The following is an 18216-nucleotide window of genomic DNA, read 5'->3' as shown; positions in this document are numbered from 1 at the left end:
GTAGGAAACTTAATTCTCTACAAAAAAGGTCTCTTAACATTTTGCCATAGCTCGCTTCGTTTCCGAGATATTTGCATATTTATCTCAAGGGAAGGGGCCTGACGGACATATTTCGAGATATTTCTTCTTCTTGTAGTTCTTCTTCTGCACAGCTAAGCTGGAAGCGGCATTTGCGGCTCGCACTAGTGCAGAGTTATCTCAAAGAAAGGGGCCACGGTGTTTCTGTATCTCTATTATGTTGGTGCGGCTTCGGAACTTTTAAATATCTTGATATATCTCGAGAACTACGCATCTGATCAAAAAATATCATAGAACATAAAAAGTAGGAAACTTAATTCTCTACAAAAAAGGTCTCTTAACATTTTGCCATAGCTCGCTTCGTTTCCGAGATATTTGCATATTTATCTCAAGGGAAGGGGCCTGACGGACATATTTCGAGATATTTCTTCTTCTTGTTGTTCTTCTTCTGCACAGCTAAGCTGGAAGTGGCATTTGCGGCTCGCACTAGTGCAGAGTTATCTCAAAGAAAGGGGCCACGGTGTTTCTGTATCTCTATTATGTTGGTGCGGCTTCGGAACTTTTAAATATCTTGATATATCTCGAGAACTACGCATCTGATCAAAAAATATCATAGAACATAAAAAGTAGGAAACTTAATTCTCTACAAAAAAGGTCTCTTAACATTTTGCCATAGCTCGCTTCGTTTCCGAGATATTTGCATATTTATCTCAAGGGAAGGGGCCTGACGGACATATTTCGAGATATTTCTTCTTCTTGTTGTTCTTCTTCTGCACAGCTAAGCTGGAAGTGGCATTTGCGGCTCGCACTAGTGCAGAGTTATCTCAAAGAAAGGGGCCACGGTGTTTCTGTATCTCTATTATGTTGGTGCGGCTTCGGAACTTTTAAATATCTCGATATATCTCGAAAACTACGCTTCTGATCAAAAAATATCATAGAACATAAAAAGTAGGAAACTTAATTCTCTACAAAAAAGGTCGCTTAACATTTTGCCATAGCTCGCTTCGTTTCCGAGATATTTGCAGATTTATCTCAAGGGAAGGGGCCTAACGGACATATTTCGAGATATTTCTTCTTCTTGTTGTTCTTCTTCTGCACAGCTAAACTGGAAGTGGCATTTCCAGCTCGCAATAGTGCAGAGTTATCTCAAAGAAAGGGGCCACGGTGTTTCTGTATCTCTATTATGTTGGTGCGGCTTCGGAACTTTTAAATATCTGGATATATCTCGAGAACTACGCATCTGATCAAAAAATATCATAGAACATAAAAAGTAGGAAACTTAATTCTCTACAAAAAAGGTCTCTTAACATTTTGCCATAGCTCGCTTCGTTTCCGAGATATTTGCATATTTATCTCAAGGGAAGGGGCCTGACGGACATATTTCGAGATATTTCTTCTTCTTGTAGTTCTTCTTCTGCACAGCTAAGCTGGAAGTGGCATTTGCGGCTCGCACTAGTGCAGAGTTATCTCAAAGAAAGGGGCCACGGTGTTTCTGTATCTCTATTATGTTGGTGCGGCTTCGGAACTTTTAAATATCTTGATATATCTCGAGAACTACGCATCTGATCAAAAAATATCATAGAACATAAAAAGTAGGAAACTTAATTCTCTACAAAAAAGGTCTCTTAACATTTTGCCATAGCTCGCTTCGTTTCCGAGATATTTGCATATTTATCTCAAGGGAAGGGGCCTGACGGACATATTTCGAGATATTTCTTCTTCTTGTTGTTCTTCTTCTGCACAGCTAAGCTGGAAGTGGCATTTGCGGCTCGCACTAGTGCAGAGTTATCTCAAAGAAAGGGGCCACGGTGTTTCTGTATCTCTATTATGTTGGTGCGGCTTCGGAACTTTTAAATATCTTGATATATCTCGAGAACTACGCATCTGATCAAAAAATGTCATAGAACATAAAAAGTAGGAAACTTAATTCTCTACAAAAAAGGTCTCTTAACATTTTGCCATAGCTCGCTTCGTTTCCGAGATATTTGCATATTTATCTCAAGGGAAGGGGCCTGACGGACATATTTCGAGATATTTCTTCTTCTTGTAGTTCTTCTTCTGCACAGCTAAGCTGGAAGCGGCATTTGCGGCTCGCACTAGTGCAGAGTTATCTCAAAGAAAGGGGCCACGGTGTTTCTGTATCTCTATTATGTTGGTGCGGCTTCGGAACTTTTAAATATCTTGATATATCTCGAGAACTACGCATCTGATCAAAAAATATCATAGAACATAAAAAGTAGGAAACTTAATTCTCTACAAAAAAGGTCTCTTAACATTTTGCCATAGCTCGCTTCGTTTCCGAGATATTTGCATATTTATCTCAAGGGAAGGGGCCTGACGGACATATTTCGAGATATTTCTTCTTCTTGTTGTTCTTCTTCTGCACAGCTAAGCTGGAAGTGGCATTTGCGGCTCGCACTAGTGCAGAGTTATCTCAAAGAAAGGGGCCACGGTGTTTCTGTATCTCTATTATGTTGGTGCGGCTTCGGAACTTTTAAATATCTTGATATATCTCGAGAACTACGCATCTGATCAAAAAATATCATAGAACATAAAAAGTAGGAAACTTAATTCTCTACAAAAAAGGTCTCCTAACATTTTGCCATAGCTCGCTTCGTTTCCGAGATATTTGCATATTTATCTCAAGGGAAGGGGCCTGACGGACATATTTCGAGATATTTCTTCTTCTTGTTGTTCTTCTTCTGCACAGCTAAACTGGAAGTGGCATTTGCGGCTCGCACTAGTGCAGAGTTATCTCAAAGAAAGGGGCCACGGTGTTTCTGTATCTCTATTATGTTGGTGCGTCTTCGGAACTTTTAAATATCTCGATATATCTCGAAAACTACGCTTCTGATCAAAAAATATCATAGAACATAAAAAGTAGGAAACTTAATTCTCTACAAAAAAGGTCGCTTAACATTTTGCCATAGCTCGCTTCGTTTCCGAGATATTTGCAGATTTATCTCAAGGGAAGGGGCCTAACGGACATATTTCGAGATATTTCTTCTTCTTGTTGTTCTTCTTCTGCACAGCTAAACTGGAAGTGGCATTTCCAGCTCGCAATAGTGCAGAGTTATCTCAAAGAAAGGGGCCACGGTGTTTCTGTATCTCTATTATGTTGGTGCGGCTTCGGAACTTTTAAATATCTTGATATATCTCGAGAACTACGCATCTGATCAAAAAATATCATAGAACATAAAAAGTAGGAAACTTAATTCTCTACAAAAAAGGTCTCTTAACATTTTGCCATAGCTCGCTTCGTTTCCGAGATATTTGCATATTTATCTCAAGGGAAGGGGCCTGACGGACATATTTCGAGATATTTCTTCTTCTTGTTGTTCTTCTTCTGCACAGCTAAGCTGGAAGTGGCATTTGCGGCTCGCACTAGTGCAGAGTTATCTCAAAGAAAGGGGCCACGGTGTTTCTGTATCTCTATTATGTTGGTGCGGCTTCGGAACTTTTAAATATCTCGATATATCTCGAAAACTACGCTTCTGATCAAAAAATATCATAGAACATAAAAAGTAGGAAACTTAATTCTCTACAAAAAAGGTCTCTTAACATTTTGCCATTGCTCGCTTCGTTTCCGAGATATTTGCAGATTCATCTCAAGGGAAGGGGCCTGACGGACATATTTCGAGATATTTCTTCTTCTTGTTGTTCTTCTTCTGCACAGCTAAGCTGGAAGTGGCATTTGCGGCTCGCACTAGTGCAGAGTTATCTCAAAGAAAGGGGCCACGGTGTTTCTGTATCTCTATTATGTTGGTGCGGCTTCGGAACTTTTAAATATCTCGATATATCTCGAGAACTACGCATCTGATCAAAAAATATCATAGAACATAAAAAGTAGGAAACTTAATTCTCTACAAAAAAGGTCTCTTAACATTTTGCCATAGCTAGCTTCGTTTCCGAGATATTTGCAGATTTATCTCAAGGGAAGGGGCCTGACGGACATATTTCGAGATATTTCTTCTTCTTGTTGTTCTTCTTCTGCACAGCTAAGCTGGAAGTGGCATTTGCGGCTCGCACTAGTGCAGAGTTATCTCAAAGAAAGGGGCCACGGTGTTTCTGTATCTCTATTATGTTGGTGCGGCTTCGGAACTTTTAAATATCTCGATATATCTCGAGAACTACGCATCTGATCAAAAAATATCATAGAACATAAAAAGTAGGAAACTTAATTCTCTACAAAAAAGGTCTCTTAACATTTTGCCATAGCTAGCTTCGTTTCCGAGATATTTGCAGATTTATCTCAAGGGAAGGGGCCTGACGGACATATTTCGAGATATTTCTTCTTCTCGTTGTTCTTCTTCTGCACAGCTAAGCTGGAAGTGGCATTTGCGGCTCGCACTAGTGCAGAGTTATCTCAAAGAAAGGGGCCACGGTGTTTCTGTATCTCTATTATGTTGGTGCGGCTTCGGAACTTTTAAATATCTTGATATATCTCGAGAACTACGCATCTGATCAAAAAATATCATAGAACATAGAAAGTAGGAAACTTAATTCTCTACAAAAAAGGTCTCTTAACATTTTGCCATAGCTCGCTTCGTTTCCGAGATATTTGCATATTTATCTCAAGGGAAGGGGCCTGACGGACATATTTCGAGATATTTCTTCTTCTTGTTGTTCTTCTTCTGCACAGCTAAGCTGGAAGTGGCATTTGCGGCTCGCACTAGTGCAGAGTTATCTCAAAGAAAGGGGCCACGGTGTTTCTGTATCTCTATTATGTTGGTGCGGCTTCGGAACTTTTAAATATCTCGATATATCTCGAGAACTACGCATCTGATCAAAAAATATCATAGAACATAAAAAGTAGGAAACTTAATTCTCTACAAAAAAGGTCTCTTAACATTTTGCCATAGCTAGCTTCGTTTCCGAGATATTTGCAGATTTATCTCAAGGGAAGGGGCCTGACGGACATATTTCGAGATATTTCTTCTTCTTGTTGTTCTTCTTCTGCACAGCTAAGCTGGAAGTGGCATTTGCGGCTCGCACTAGTGCAGAGTTATCTCAAAGAAAGGGGCCACGGTGTTTCTGTATCTCTATTATGTTGGTGCGGCTTCGGAACTTTTAAATATCTCGATATATCTCGAGAACTACGCATCTGATCAAAAAATATCATAGAACATAAAAAGTAGGAAACTTAATTCTCTACAAAAAAGGTCTCTTAACATTTTTCCATAGCTAGCTTCGTTTCCGAGATATTTGCAGATTTATCTCAAGGGAAGGGGCCTGACGGACATATTTCGAGATATTTCTTCTTCTTGTTGTTCTTCTTCTGCACAGCTAAGCTGGAAGTGGCATTTGCGGCTCGCACTAGTGCAGAGTTATCTCAAAGAAAGGGGCCACGGTGTTTCTGTATCTCTATTATGTTGGTGCGGCTTCGGAACTTTTAAATATCTTGATATATCTCGAGAACTACGCATCTGATCAAAAAATATCATAGAACATAGAAAGTAGGAAACTTAATTCTCTACAAAAAAGGTCTCTTAACATTTTGCCATAGCTCGCTTCGTTTCCGAGATATTTGCATATTTATCTCAAGGGAAGGGGCCTGACGGACATATTTCGAGATATTTCTTCTTCTTGTTGTTCTTCTTCTGCACAGCTAAGCTGGAAGTGGCATTTGCGGCTCGCACTAGTGCAGAGTTATCTCAAAGAAAGGGGCCACGGTGTTTCTGTATCTCTATTATGTTGGTGCGGCTTCGGAACTTTTAAATATCTTGATATATCTCGAGAACTACGCATCTGATCAAAAAATATCATAGAACATAGAAAGTAGGAAACTTAATTCTCTACAAAAAAGGTCTCTTAACATTTTGCCATAGCTCGCTTCGTTTCCGAGATATTTGCATATTTATCTCAAGGGAAGGGGCCTGACGGACATATTTCGAGATATTTCTTCTTCTTGTTGTTCTTCTTCTGCACAGCTAAGCTGGAAGTGGCATTTGCGGCTCGCACTAGTGCAGAGTTATCTCAAAGAAAGGGGCCACGGTGTTTCTGTATCTCTATTATGTTGGTGCGGCTTCGGAACTTTTAAATATCTTGATATATCTCGAGAACTACGCATCTGATCAAAAAATATCATAGAACATAAAAAGTAGGAAACTTAATTCTCTACAAAAAAGGTCTCTTAACATTTTGCCATAGCTCGCTTCGTTTCCGAGATATTTGCATATTTATCTCAAGGGAAGGGGCCTGACGGACATATTTCGAGATATTTCTTCTTCTTGTAGTTCTTCTTCTGCACAGCTAAGCTGGAAGTGGCATTTGCGGCTCGCACTAGTGCAGAGTTATCTCAAAGAAAGGGGCCACGGTGTTTCTGTATCTCTATTATGTTGGTGCGGCTTCGGAACTTTTAAATATCTTGATATATCTCGAGAACTACGCATCTGATCAAAAAATATCATAGAACATAAAAAGTAGGAAACTTAATTCTCTACAAAAAAGGTCTCTTAACATTTTGCCATAGCTCGCTTCGTTTCCGAGATATTTGCATATTTATCTCAAGGGAAGGGGCCTGACGGACATATTTCGAGATATTTCTTCTTCTTGTTGTTCTTCTTCTGCACAGCTAAGCTGGAAGTGGCATTTGCGGCTCGCACTAGTGCAGAGTTATCTCAAAGAAAGGGGCCACGGTGTTTCTGTATCTCTATTATGTTGGTGCGGCTTCGGAACTTTTAAATATCTTGATATATCTCGAGAACTACGCATCTGATCAAAAAATATCATAGAACATAAAAAGTAGGAAACTTAATTCTCTACAAAAAAGGTCTCTTAACATTTTGCCATAGCTCGCTTCGTTTCCGAGATATTTGCATATTTATCTCAAGGGAAGGGGCCTGACGGACATATTTCGAGATATTTCTTCTTCTTGTAGTTCTTCTTCTGCACAGCTAAGCTGGAAGCGGCATTTGCGGCTCGCACTAGTGCAGAGTTATCTCAAAGAAAGGGGCCACGGTGTTTCTGTATCTCTATTATGTTGGTGCGGCTTCGGAACTTTTAAATATCTTGATATATCTCGAGAACTACGCATCTGATCAAAAAATATCATAGAACATAAAAAGTAGGAAACTTAATTCTCTACAAAAAAGGTCTCTTAACATTTTGCCATAGCTCGCTTCGTTTCCGAGATATTTGCATATTTATCTCAAGGGAAGGGGCCTGACGGACATATTTCGAGATATTTCTTCTTCTTGTTGTTCTTCTTCTGCACAGCTAAGCTGGAAGTGGCATTTGCGGCTCGCACTAGTGCAGAGTTATCTCAAAGAAAGGGGCCACGGTGTTTCTGTATCTCTATTATGTTGGTGCGGCTTCGGAACTTTTAAATATCTTGATATATCTCGAGAACTACGCATCTGATCAAAAAATATCATAGAACATAAAAAGTAGGAAACTTAATTCTCTACAAAAAAGGTCTCTTAACATTTTGCCATAGCTCGCTTCGTTTCCGAGATATTTGCATATTTATCTCAAGGGAAGGGGCCTGACGGACATATTTCGAGATATTTCTTCTTCTTGTTGTTCTTCTTCTGCACAGCTAAGCTGGAAGTGGCATTTGCGGCTCGCACTAGTGCAGAGTTATCTCAAAGAAAGGGGCCACGGTGTTTCTGTATCTCTATTATGTTGGTGCGGCTTCGGAACTTTTAAATATCTCGATATATCTCGAAAACTACGCTTCTGATCAAAAAATATCATAGAACATAAAAAGTAGGAAACTTAATTCTCTACAAAAAAGGTCGCTTAACATTTTGCCATAGCTCGCTTCGTTTCCGAGATATTTGCAGATTTATCTCAAGGGAAGGGGCCTAACGGACATATTTCGAGATATTTCTTCTTCTTGTTGTTCTTCTTCTGCACAGCTAAACTGGAAGTGGCATTTCCAGCTCGCAATAGTGCAGAGTTATCTCAAAGAAAGGGGCCACGGTGTTTCTGTATCTCTATTATGTTGGTGCGGCTTCGGAACTTTTAAATATCTTGATATATCTCGAGAACTACGCATCTGATCAAAAAATATCATAGAACATAAAAAGTAGGAAACTTAATTCTCTACAAAAAAGGTCTCTTAACATTTTGCCATAGCTCGCTTCGTTTCCGAGATATTTGCATATTTATCTCAAGGGAAGGGGCCTGACGGACATATTTCGAGATATTTCTTCTTCTTGTAGTTCTTCTTCTGCACAGCTAAGCTGGAAGTGGCATTTGCGGCTCGCACTAGTGCAGAGTTATCTCAAAGAAAGGGGCCACGGTGTTTCTGTATCTCTATTATGTTGGTGCGGCTTCGGAACTTTTAAATATCTTGATATATCTCGAGAACTACGCATCTGATCAAAAAATATCATAGAACATAAAAAGTAGGAAACTTAATTCTCTACAAAAAAGGTCTCTTAACATTTTGCCATAGCTCGCTTCGTTTCCGAGATATTTGCATATTTATCTCAAGGGAAGGGGCCTGACGGACATATTTCGAGATATTTCTTCTTCTTGTTGTTCTTCTTCTGCACAGCTAAGCTGGAAGTGGCATTTGCGGCTCGCACTAGTGCAGAGTTATCTCAAAGAAAGGGGCCACGGTGTTTCTGTATCTCTATTATGTTGGTGCGGCTTCGGAACTTTTAAATATCTTGATATATCTCGAGAACTACGCATCTGATCAAAAAATGTCATAGAACATAAAAAGTAGGAAACTTAATTCTCTACAAAAAAGGTCTCTTAACATTTTGCCATAGCTCGCTTCGTTTCCGAGATATTTGCATATTTATCTCAAGGGAAGGGGCCTGACGGACATATTTCGAGATATTTCTTCTTCTTGTAGTTCTTCTTCTGCACAGCTAAGCTGGAAGCGGCATTTGCGGCTCGCACTAGTGCAGAGTTATCTCAAAGAAAGGGGCCACGGTGTTTCTGTATCTCTATTATGTTGGTGCGGCTTCGGAACTTTTAAATATCTTGATATATCTCGAGAACTACGCATCTGATCAAAAAATATCATAGAACATAAAAAGTAGGAAACTTAATTCTCTACAAAAAAGGTCTCTTAACATTTTGCCATAGCTCGCTTCGTTTCCGAGATATTTGCATATTTATCTCAAGGGAAGGGGCCTGACGGACATATTTCGAGATATTTCTTCTTCTTGTTGTTCTTCTTCTGCACAGCTAAGCTGGAAGTGGCATTTGCGGCTCGCACTAGTGCAGAGTTATCTCAAAGAAAGGGGCCACGGTGTTTCTGTATCTCTATTATGTTGGTGCGGCTTCGGAACTTTTAAATATCTTGATATATCTCGAGAACTACGCATCTGATCAAAAAATATCATAGAACATAAAAAGTAGGAAACTTAATTCTCTACAAAAAAGGTCTCTTAACATTTTGCCATAGCTCGCTTCGTTTCCGAGATATTTGCATATTTATCTCAAGGGAAGGGGCCTGACGGACATATTTCGAGATATTTCTTCTTCTTGTTGTTCTTCTTCTGCACAGCTAAACTGGAAGTGGCATTTGCGGCTCGCACTAGTGCAGAGTTATCTCAAAGAAAGGGGCCACGGTGTTTCTGTATCTCTATTATGTTGGTGCGGCTTCGGAACTTTTAAATATCTCGATATATCTCGAAAACTACGCTTCTGATCAAAAAATATCATAGAACATAAAAAGTAGGAAACTTAATTCTCTACAAAAAAGGTCGCTTAACATTTTGCCATAGCTCGCTTCGTTTCCGAGATATTTGCAGATTTATCTCAAGGGAAGGGGCCTAACGGACATATTTCGAGATATTTCTTCTTCTTGTTGTTCTTCTTCTGCACAGCTAAACTGGAAGTGGCATTTCCAGCTCGCAATAGTGCAGAGTTATCTCAAAGAAAGGGGCCACGGTGTTTCTGTATCTCTATTATGTTGGTGCGGCTTCGGAACTTTTAAATATCTGGATATATCTCGAGAACTACGCATCTGATCAAAAAATATCATAGAACATAAAAAGTAGGAAACTTAATTCTCTACAAAAAAGGTCTCTTAACATTTTGCCATAGCTCGCTTCGTTTCCGAGATATTTGCATATTTATCTCAAGGGAAGGGGCCTGACGGACATATTTCGAGATATTTCTTCTTCTTGTTGTTCTTCTTCTGCACAGCTAAGCTGGAAGTGGCATTTGCGGCTCGCACTAGTGCAGAGTTATCTCAAAGAAAGGGGCCACGGTGTTTCTGTATCTCTATTATGTTGGTGCGGCTTCGGAACTTTTAAATATCTCGATATATCTCGAAAACTACGCTTCTGATCAAAAAATATCATAGAACATAAAAAGTAGGAAACTTAATTCTCTACAAAAAAGGTCTCTTAACATTTTGCCATAGCTCGCTTCGTTTCCGAGATATTTGCAGATTCATCTCAAGGGAAGGGGTCTGACGGACATATTTCGAGATATTTCTTCTTCTTGTTGTTCTTCTTCTGCACAGCTAAGCTCGAAGTGGCATTTGCAGCTCGCAATAGTGCAGAGTTATCTCAAAGAAAGAGGCCACGGTGTTTCTGTACCTCTATTATGTTGGTGCAGCTTCGGAACTTTTAAATATCTTGATATATCTCGAGAACTACGCATCTGATCAAAAAATATCATAGAACATAAAAAGTAGGAAACTTAATTCTCTACAAAAAAGGTCTCTTAACATTTTGCCATAGCTCGCTTCGTTTCCGAGATATTTGCATATTTATCTCAAGGGAAGGGGCCTGACGGACATATTTCGAGATATTTCTTCTTCTTGTTGTTCTTCTTCTGCACAGCTAAGCTGGAAGTGGCATTTGCGGCTCGCACTAGTGCAAAGTTATCTCAAAGAAAGGGGCCACGTTGTTTCTGTATCTCTATTATGTTGGTGCGGCTTCGGAACTTTTAAATATCTCGATATATCTCGAAAACTACGCTTCTGATCAAAAAATATCATAGAACATAAAAAGTAGGAAACTTAATTCTCTACAAAAAAGGTCTCTTAACATTTTGCCATAGCTCGCTTCGTTTCCGAGATATTTGCAGATATATCTCAAGGGAAGGGGCCTGACGGACATATTTCGAGATATTTCTTCTTCTTGTTGTTCTTCTTCTGCACAGCTAAGCTGGAAGTGGCATTTGCGGCTCGCACTAGTGCAGAGTTATCTCAAAGAAAGGGGCCACGGTGTTTCTGTATCTCTATTATGTTGGTGCGGCTTCGGAACTTTTAAATATCTCGATATATCTCGAAAACTACGCTTCTGATCAAAAAATATCATAGAACATAAAAAGTAGGAAACTTAATTCTCTACAAAAAAGGTCTCTTAACATTTTGCCATAGCTCGCTTCGTTTCCGAGATATTTGCAGATTTATCTCAAGGGAAGGGGCCTAACGGACATATTTCGAGATATTTCTTCTTCTTGTTGTTCTTCTTCTGCACAGCTAAACTGGAAGTGGCATTTCCAGCTCGCAATAGTGCAGAGTTATCTCAAAGAAAGGGGCCACGGTGTTTCTGTATCTCCATTATGTTGGTGCGGCTTCGGAACTTTTAAATATCTTGATGTATCTCGAGAACTACGCATCTGATCAAAAAATATCATAGAACATAAAAAGTAGGAAACTTAATTCTCTACAAAAAAGGTCTCTTAACATTTTGCCATAGCTCGCTTCGTTTCCGAGATATTTGCAGATTTATCTCAAGGGAAGGGGCCTGACGGACATATTTCGAGATATTTCTTCTTCTTGTTGTTCTTCTTCTGCACAGCTAAGCTGGAAGTGGCATTTGCGGCTCGCACTAGTGCAGAGTTATCTCAAAGAAAGGGGCCACGGTGTTTCTGTATCTCTATTATGTTGGTGCGGCTTCGGAACTTTTAAATATCTTGATATATCTCGAGAACTACGCATCTGATCAAAAAATATCATAGAACATAAAAAGTAGGAAACTTAATTCTCTACAAAAAAGGTCTCTTAACATTTTGCCATAGCTCGCTTCGTTTCCGAGATATTTGCAGATTCATCTCAAGGGAAGGGGTCTGACGGACATATTTCGAGATATTTCTTCTTCTTGTTGTTCTTCTTCTGCACAGCTAAGCTCGAAGTGGCATTTGCAGCTCGCAATAGTGCAGAGTTATCTCAAAGAAAGAGGCCACGGTGTTTCTGTACCTCTATTATGTTGGTGCAGCTTCGGAACTTTTAAATATCTTGATATATCTCGAGAACTACGCATCTGATCAAAAAATATCATCGAACATAAAAAGTAGGAAACTTAATTCTCTACAAAAAAGGTCTCTTAACATTTTGCCATAGCTCGCTTCGTTTCCGAGATATTTGCAGATTCAGCTCAAAGGAACTGGCCTGACGGACATATTTCGAGATATTTCTTCTTCTTGTTGTTCTTCCTCTGCACAGCTAAGCTGGAAGTGGCATTTGCAGCTCGCAATATTGCAGAGTTATCTCACAGAAAGGGGCCACGGTGTTTCTGTATCTCTATTATGTTGGTGCGGCTTCGGAACTTTTAAATATCTTGATATATCTCGAGAACTAAGCATCTGATCAAAAAATATCATAGAACATAAAAAGTAGGAAACTTAATTCTCTACAAAAAAGGTCTCTTAACATTTTGCCATAGCTCGCTTCGTTTCCGAGATATTTGCAGATTTATCTCAAGGGAAGGGGCCTGACGGACATATTTCGAGATATTTCTTCTTCTTGTTGTTCTTCTTCTGCACAGCTAAGCTGGAAGTGGCATTTGCCGCTCGCACTAGTGCAGAGTTATCTCAAAGAAAGGGGCCACGGTGTTTCTGTATCTCTATTATGTTGGTGCGGCTTCGGAACTTTTAAATATCTCGATATATCTCGAAAACTACGCTTCTGATCAAAAAATATCATAGAACATAAATTGTAGAAAACATAATTCTCTACGAAAAAGGTCTCTTAACATTTTGCCATAGCTCGCTTCGTTTCCGAGATATTTGCAGATTTATCTCAAGGGAAGGGGCCTGACGGACATATTTCGACATATTTCTTCTTCTTGTTGTTCTTCTTCTGCACAGCTAAGCTGGAAGTGGCATTTGCGGCTCGCACTAGTGCAGAGCTATCTCAAAGAAAGGGGCCACGGTGTTTCTGTATCCCTATTATGTTGGTGCGGCTTCGGAACTTTTAAATATCTCGATATATCTCGAAAACTACGTTTCTGATCAAAAAATATCATAGAACATAAATTGTAGGAAACATAATTCTCTACAAAAAACGTCTCTTAACATTTTGCCATAGCTCGCTTCGTTTCCGAGATATTTGCAGATTCAGCTCAAAGGAACTGGCCTGACGGACATATTTCGAGATATTTCTTCTTCTTGTTGTTCTTCTTCTGCACAGCTAAGCTGGAAGTGGCATTTGCGGCTCGCACTAGTGCAGAGTTATCTCAAAGAAAGGGGCCACGGTGTTTCTGTATCTCTATTATGTTGGTGCGGCTTCGGAACTTTTAAATATCTCGATATATCTCGAAAACTACGCTTCTGATCAAAAAATATCATAGAACATAAAAAGTAGGAAACATAATTCTCTACAAAAAAGGTATCTTAACATTTTGCCATAGCTCGCTTCGTTTCCGAGATATTTGCAGATTTATCTCAAGGGAAGGGGCCTAACGGACATATTTCCAGATATTTCTTCTTCTTGTTGTTCTTCTTCTGCACAGCTAAGCTGGAAGTGGCATTTGCGGCTCGCACTAGTGCAGAGTTATCTCAAAGAAAGGGGCCACGGTGTTTCTGTATCTCTATTAAGTTGGTGCAGCTTCAGGACTTTTAAATATCTTGATATATCTCGGGAACTACGCATCTGATCAAAAAATATCATGGAACATAAAAAGTAGAAAACTTAATTCTCTACAGAAAAGGTCTCTTAACATTTTGCCATAGCTCGCTTCGTTTCCGAGATATTTGCAGATTTATCTCAAGGGAAGGGGCCTGACGGACATGTTTCGAGATATTTCTTCTTCTTGTTGTTCTTCTTCTGCACAGCTAAGCTGGAAGTGGCATTTGCAGCTCGCAATAGTGCAGAGTTATCTCAAAGAAAAGGGCCACGGTGTTTCTGTATCTCTATTATGTTGGTGCGGCTTCGGAACTTTTAAATATCTTGATATATCTCGAGAACTACGCATCTGATCAAAAAATATCATGGAACATAAAAAGTAGAAAACTTAATTCTCTACAGAAAAGGTCTCTTAACATTTTGCCATAGCTCGCTTCGTTTCCGAGATACTTGCCGATTTATCTCAAGGGAAGGGGCCTGACGGACATATTTCGAGATATTTCTTCTTCTTGTTGTTCTTCTTCTGCACAGCTAAGCTGGAAGTGGCATTTGCAGCTCGCAATCGTGCAGAGTTATCTCAAAGAAAGGGGCCACGGTGTTTCTGTATCTCTATTATGTTGGTGCGGCTTCGGAACTTTTAAATATCTCGATATATCTCGAGAACTACGCATCTGATCAAAAAATATCATAGAACATAAAAAGTAGGAAACTTAATTCTCTACAAATAAGGTCTGTTAACATTTTGGCATAGCTCGCTTCGTTTCCGAGATATTTGCAGATTCAACTCAAAGGAACTGGCCTGACGGACATATTTCGAGATATTTCTTCTTCTTGTTGTTCTTCTCCTGCACAGCTAAGCTGGAAGTGGCATTTGCAGTTCGCAATAGTGCAGAGTTATCGCAAAGAAAGGGGCGACGGTGTTTCTGTATCTCTATTATGTTGGTGCGGCTTCGGAACTTTTAAATATCTTGATATATCTCGAGAACTACGCATCTGATCAAAAAATATCATAGAACATAAAAAGTAGGAAACCTAATTCTCTACAAAAAAGGTCTCTTAACGTTTTGCAATAGCTCGCTTCGTTTCCGAGATATTTGCAGATTTATCTCAAGGGAGGGGTCCTGACGGACATATTTCGAGATATTTCTTCTTCTTGTTGTTCTTCTTCTGCACAGCTAAACTGGAAGTGGCATTTCCAGCTCGCAATAGTGCAGAGTTATCCCAAAGAAAGGGGCCACGCTGTTTCTGTATCTCTATTATGTTGGTGCGGCTTCGGAACTTTTAAATATCTCGATATATCTCGAAAACTACGCTTCTGATCAAAAAATATCATAGAACATAAATTGTAGGAAACATAATTCTCTACAAAAAAGGTCTCTTAACATTTTGCCATAGCTCGCTTCGTTTCCGAGATATTTGCAGATTTATCTCAAGGGAAGGGTCCTGATGGACATATTTCGAGATCTTTCTTCTTCTTGTTGTTCTTCTTCTGCACAGCTAAGCTGGAAGTGGCATTTCCAGCTCGCAATAGTGCAGAGTTATCCCAAAGAAAGGGGCCACCCTGTTTCTGTATCCCTATTATGTTGGTGCGGCTTCGGAACTTTTAAATATCTCGATATATCTCGAAAACTACGCTTCTGATCAAAAAATATCATAGAACATAAATTGTAGGAAACATAATTCTCTACAAAAAAGGTCTCTTAACATTTTGCCATAGCTCGCTTCGTTTCCGAGATATTTGCAGATTTATCTCAAGGGAAGGGTCCTGATGGACATATTTCGAGATATTTCTTCTTCTTGTTGTTCTTCTTGTGCACAGCTAAACTGGAAGTGGCATTTCCAGCTCGCAATAGTGCAGAGTTATCTCAAAGAAAGGGGCCACGGTGTTTCTGTATCTCTATTATGTTGGTGCGGCTTCGGAACTCTTAAATATCTCGATATATCGCGAAAACTACGCTTCTGATCAAAAAATATCATAGAACATAAATTGTAGAAAACATAATTCTCTACAAAAAACGTCTCTTAACATTTTGCCATAGCTCGCTTCGTTTCCGAGATATTTGCAGATTCAACTCAAAGGAACTGGCCTGACGGACATATTTCGAGATATTTCTTCTTCTTGTTGTTCTTCTTCTGCACAGCTAAGCTGGAAGTAGCATTTGCAGCTCGCAATAGTGCAGAGTTATCTCAAAGAAAGGGGCCACGGTGTTTCTGTATCTCTATTATGTTGGTGCGGCTTCGGAACTTTTAAATATCTTGATATATCTCGAGAACTACGCATCTGATGAAAAAATATCATAGAACATAAAAAGTAGGAAACTTAATTCTCTACAAAAAAGGTCTCTTAACATTTTGCCATAGCTCGCTTCTTTTCCGAGATATTTGCAGATTTATCTCAAGGGAAGGGGCCTGACGGACATATTTCGAGATATTTCTTCTTCTTGTTGTTCTTCTTCTGCACAGTTAAGCTGGAAGTGGCATCTGCGGCTGGCACTAGTGCAGAGTTATCTCAACGAAAGGGGCCACGGTGTTTCTGTATCTCTATTATGTTGGTGCGGCTTCGGAACTTTTAAATATCTTGATATATCTCGAGAACTACGCGTCCGATCAAAAAATATCATAGAACATAAAAAGTAGGAAACTTAATTCTCTACAAAAAGGTTTGTTAACATTTTGCCATAGCTCGCTTCGTTTCCGAGATATTTGCAGATATATTTCAAGGGAAGGGGCCTGACGGACATATTTCGAGATATTTCTTCTTCTTGTTGTTCTTCTTCTGCACAGCTAAGCTGGAAGTGGCATTTGCGGCTCGCACTAGTGCAGAGTTATCTCAAAGAAAGGGGCCACGGTGTTTCTGTATCTCTATTATGTTGGTGCGGCTTCGGAACTTTTAAATATCTCGATATATCTCGAAAACTACGCTTCTGATCAAAAAATATCATAGAACATAGATTGTAGGAAACATAATTCTCTACAAAAAAGGTCGCTTAACATTTTGCCATAGCTCTCTTCGTTTCCGAGATATTTGCAGATTTATCTCAAGGGAAGGGACCTGACGGACATATTTCGAGATATTTCTTCTTCTTCTTGTCCTTCTTCTGCACAGCTAAGCTGGAAGTGGCATTTGCAGCTCGCAACAGTGCAGAGTTATCTCAAAGAAAGGGGCCACGGTGTTTCTGTATCTCTATTATGTTGGTGCGGCTTCGGAACTTTTAAATATCTTGATATATCTCGAGAAATACGCATCTGATCAAAAAATATCATAGAACATAAAAAGTAGGAAACTTAATTCTCTACAAAAAAGGTCGCTTAACATTTTGCCATAGCTCTGTTCGTTTCCGAGATATTTGCAGATTTATCTCAAGGGAAGGGGCCTGACGGACATATTTCGAGATATTTCTTCTTCTTGTTGTTCTTCTTCTGCACAGCTAAGCTGGAAGTGGCATTTGCAGCTCGCCATAGTGCATAGTTATCCCCTAAGAAAGGGGCCACGGTGTTTCTGTATCTCTATTATGTTGGTGCGGCTTCGGAACTTTTAAATATCTTGATATATCTCGAGAACTACGCATCTGATCAAAAAATATCATAGAACATAAAAAGTAGGAAACTTAATTATCTACAAAAAAGGTCTCTTAACATTTTGCCATAGCTCGCTTCGTTTCCGAGATATTTGCAGATTTATCTCAAGGGAAGGGGCCTGACTGACATATTTCGAGATATTTCTTCTTCTTGTTGTTCTTCTTCTGCACAGCTAAGCTGGAAGTGGCATTTGCGGCTCGCACTAGTGCAGAGTTATCTCAAAGAAAGGGGCCACGGTGTTTCTGTATCTCTATTATGTTGGTGCGGCTTCGGAACTTTTAAATATCTTGATATATCTCGAGAAATACGCATCTGATCACAAAATATCATAGAAGATAAAAAGTAGGAAACTTAATTCTCTACAAAAAAGGTCTCTTAACATTTCGCCATAGCTCGCTTCGTTTCCGAGATATTTGCAGATTTATCTCAAGGGAAGGGGCCTGTCGGACATATTTCGAGATATTTCTTCTTGTTGTTGTTCTTCTTCTGCACAGCTAAGCTGGAAGTGGCATTTGCGGCTCGCACTAGTGCAGAGTTATCTCAAAGAAAGGGGCCACGGTGTTTCTGTATCTCTATTATGTTGGTGCGGCTTCGGAACTCTTAAATATCTCGATATATCGCGAAAACTACGCTTCTGATCAAAAAATATCATAGAACATAAATTGTAGAAAACATAATTCTCTACAAAAAACGTCTCTTAACATTTTGCCATAGCTCGCTTCGTTTCCGAGATATTTGCAGATTTATCTCAAGGGAAGGGGCCTGACGGACATATTTCGAGATATTTCTTCTTCTTGTTGTTCTTCTTCTGCACAGCTAAGCTGGAAGTGGCATTTGCGGCTGGCACT

This window comes from Osmia lignaria, unplaced genomic scaffold (assembly GCF_051020975.1).
Source record: "Osmia lignaria lignaria isolate PbOS001 unplaced genomic scaffold, iyOsmLign1 scaffold0001, whole genome shotgun sequence".
Taxonomy (NCBI): Eukaryota; Metazoa; Arthropoda; class Insecta; order Hymenoptera; family Megachilidae; genus Osmia; species Osmia lignaria.
The sequence above is the reverse complement of the archived record's forward strand: the minus strand, read 5'-3'. Positions refer to the sequence as shown.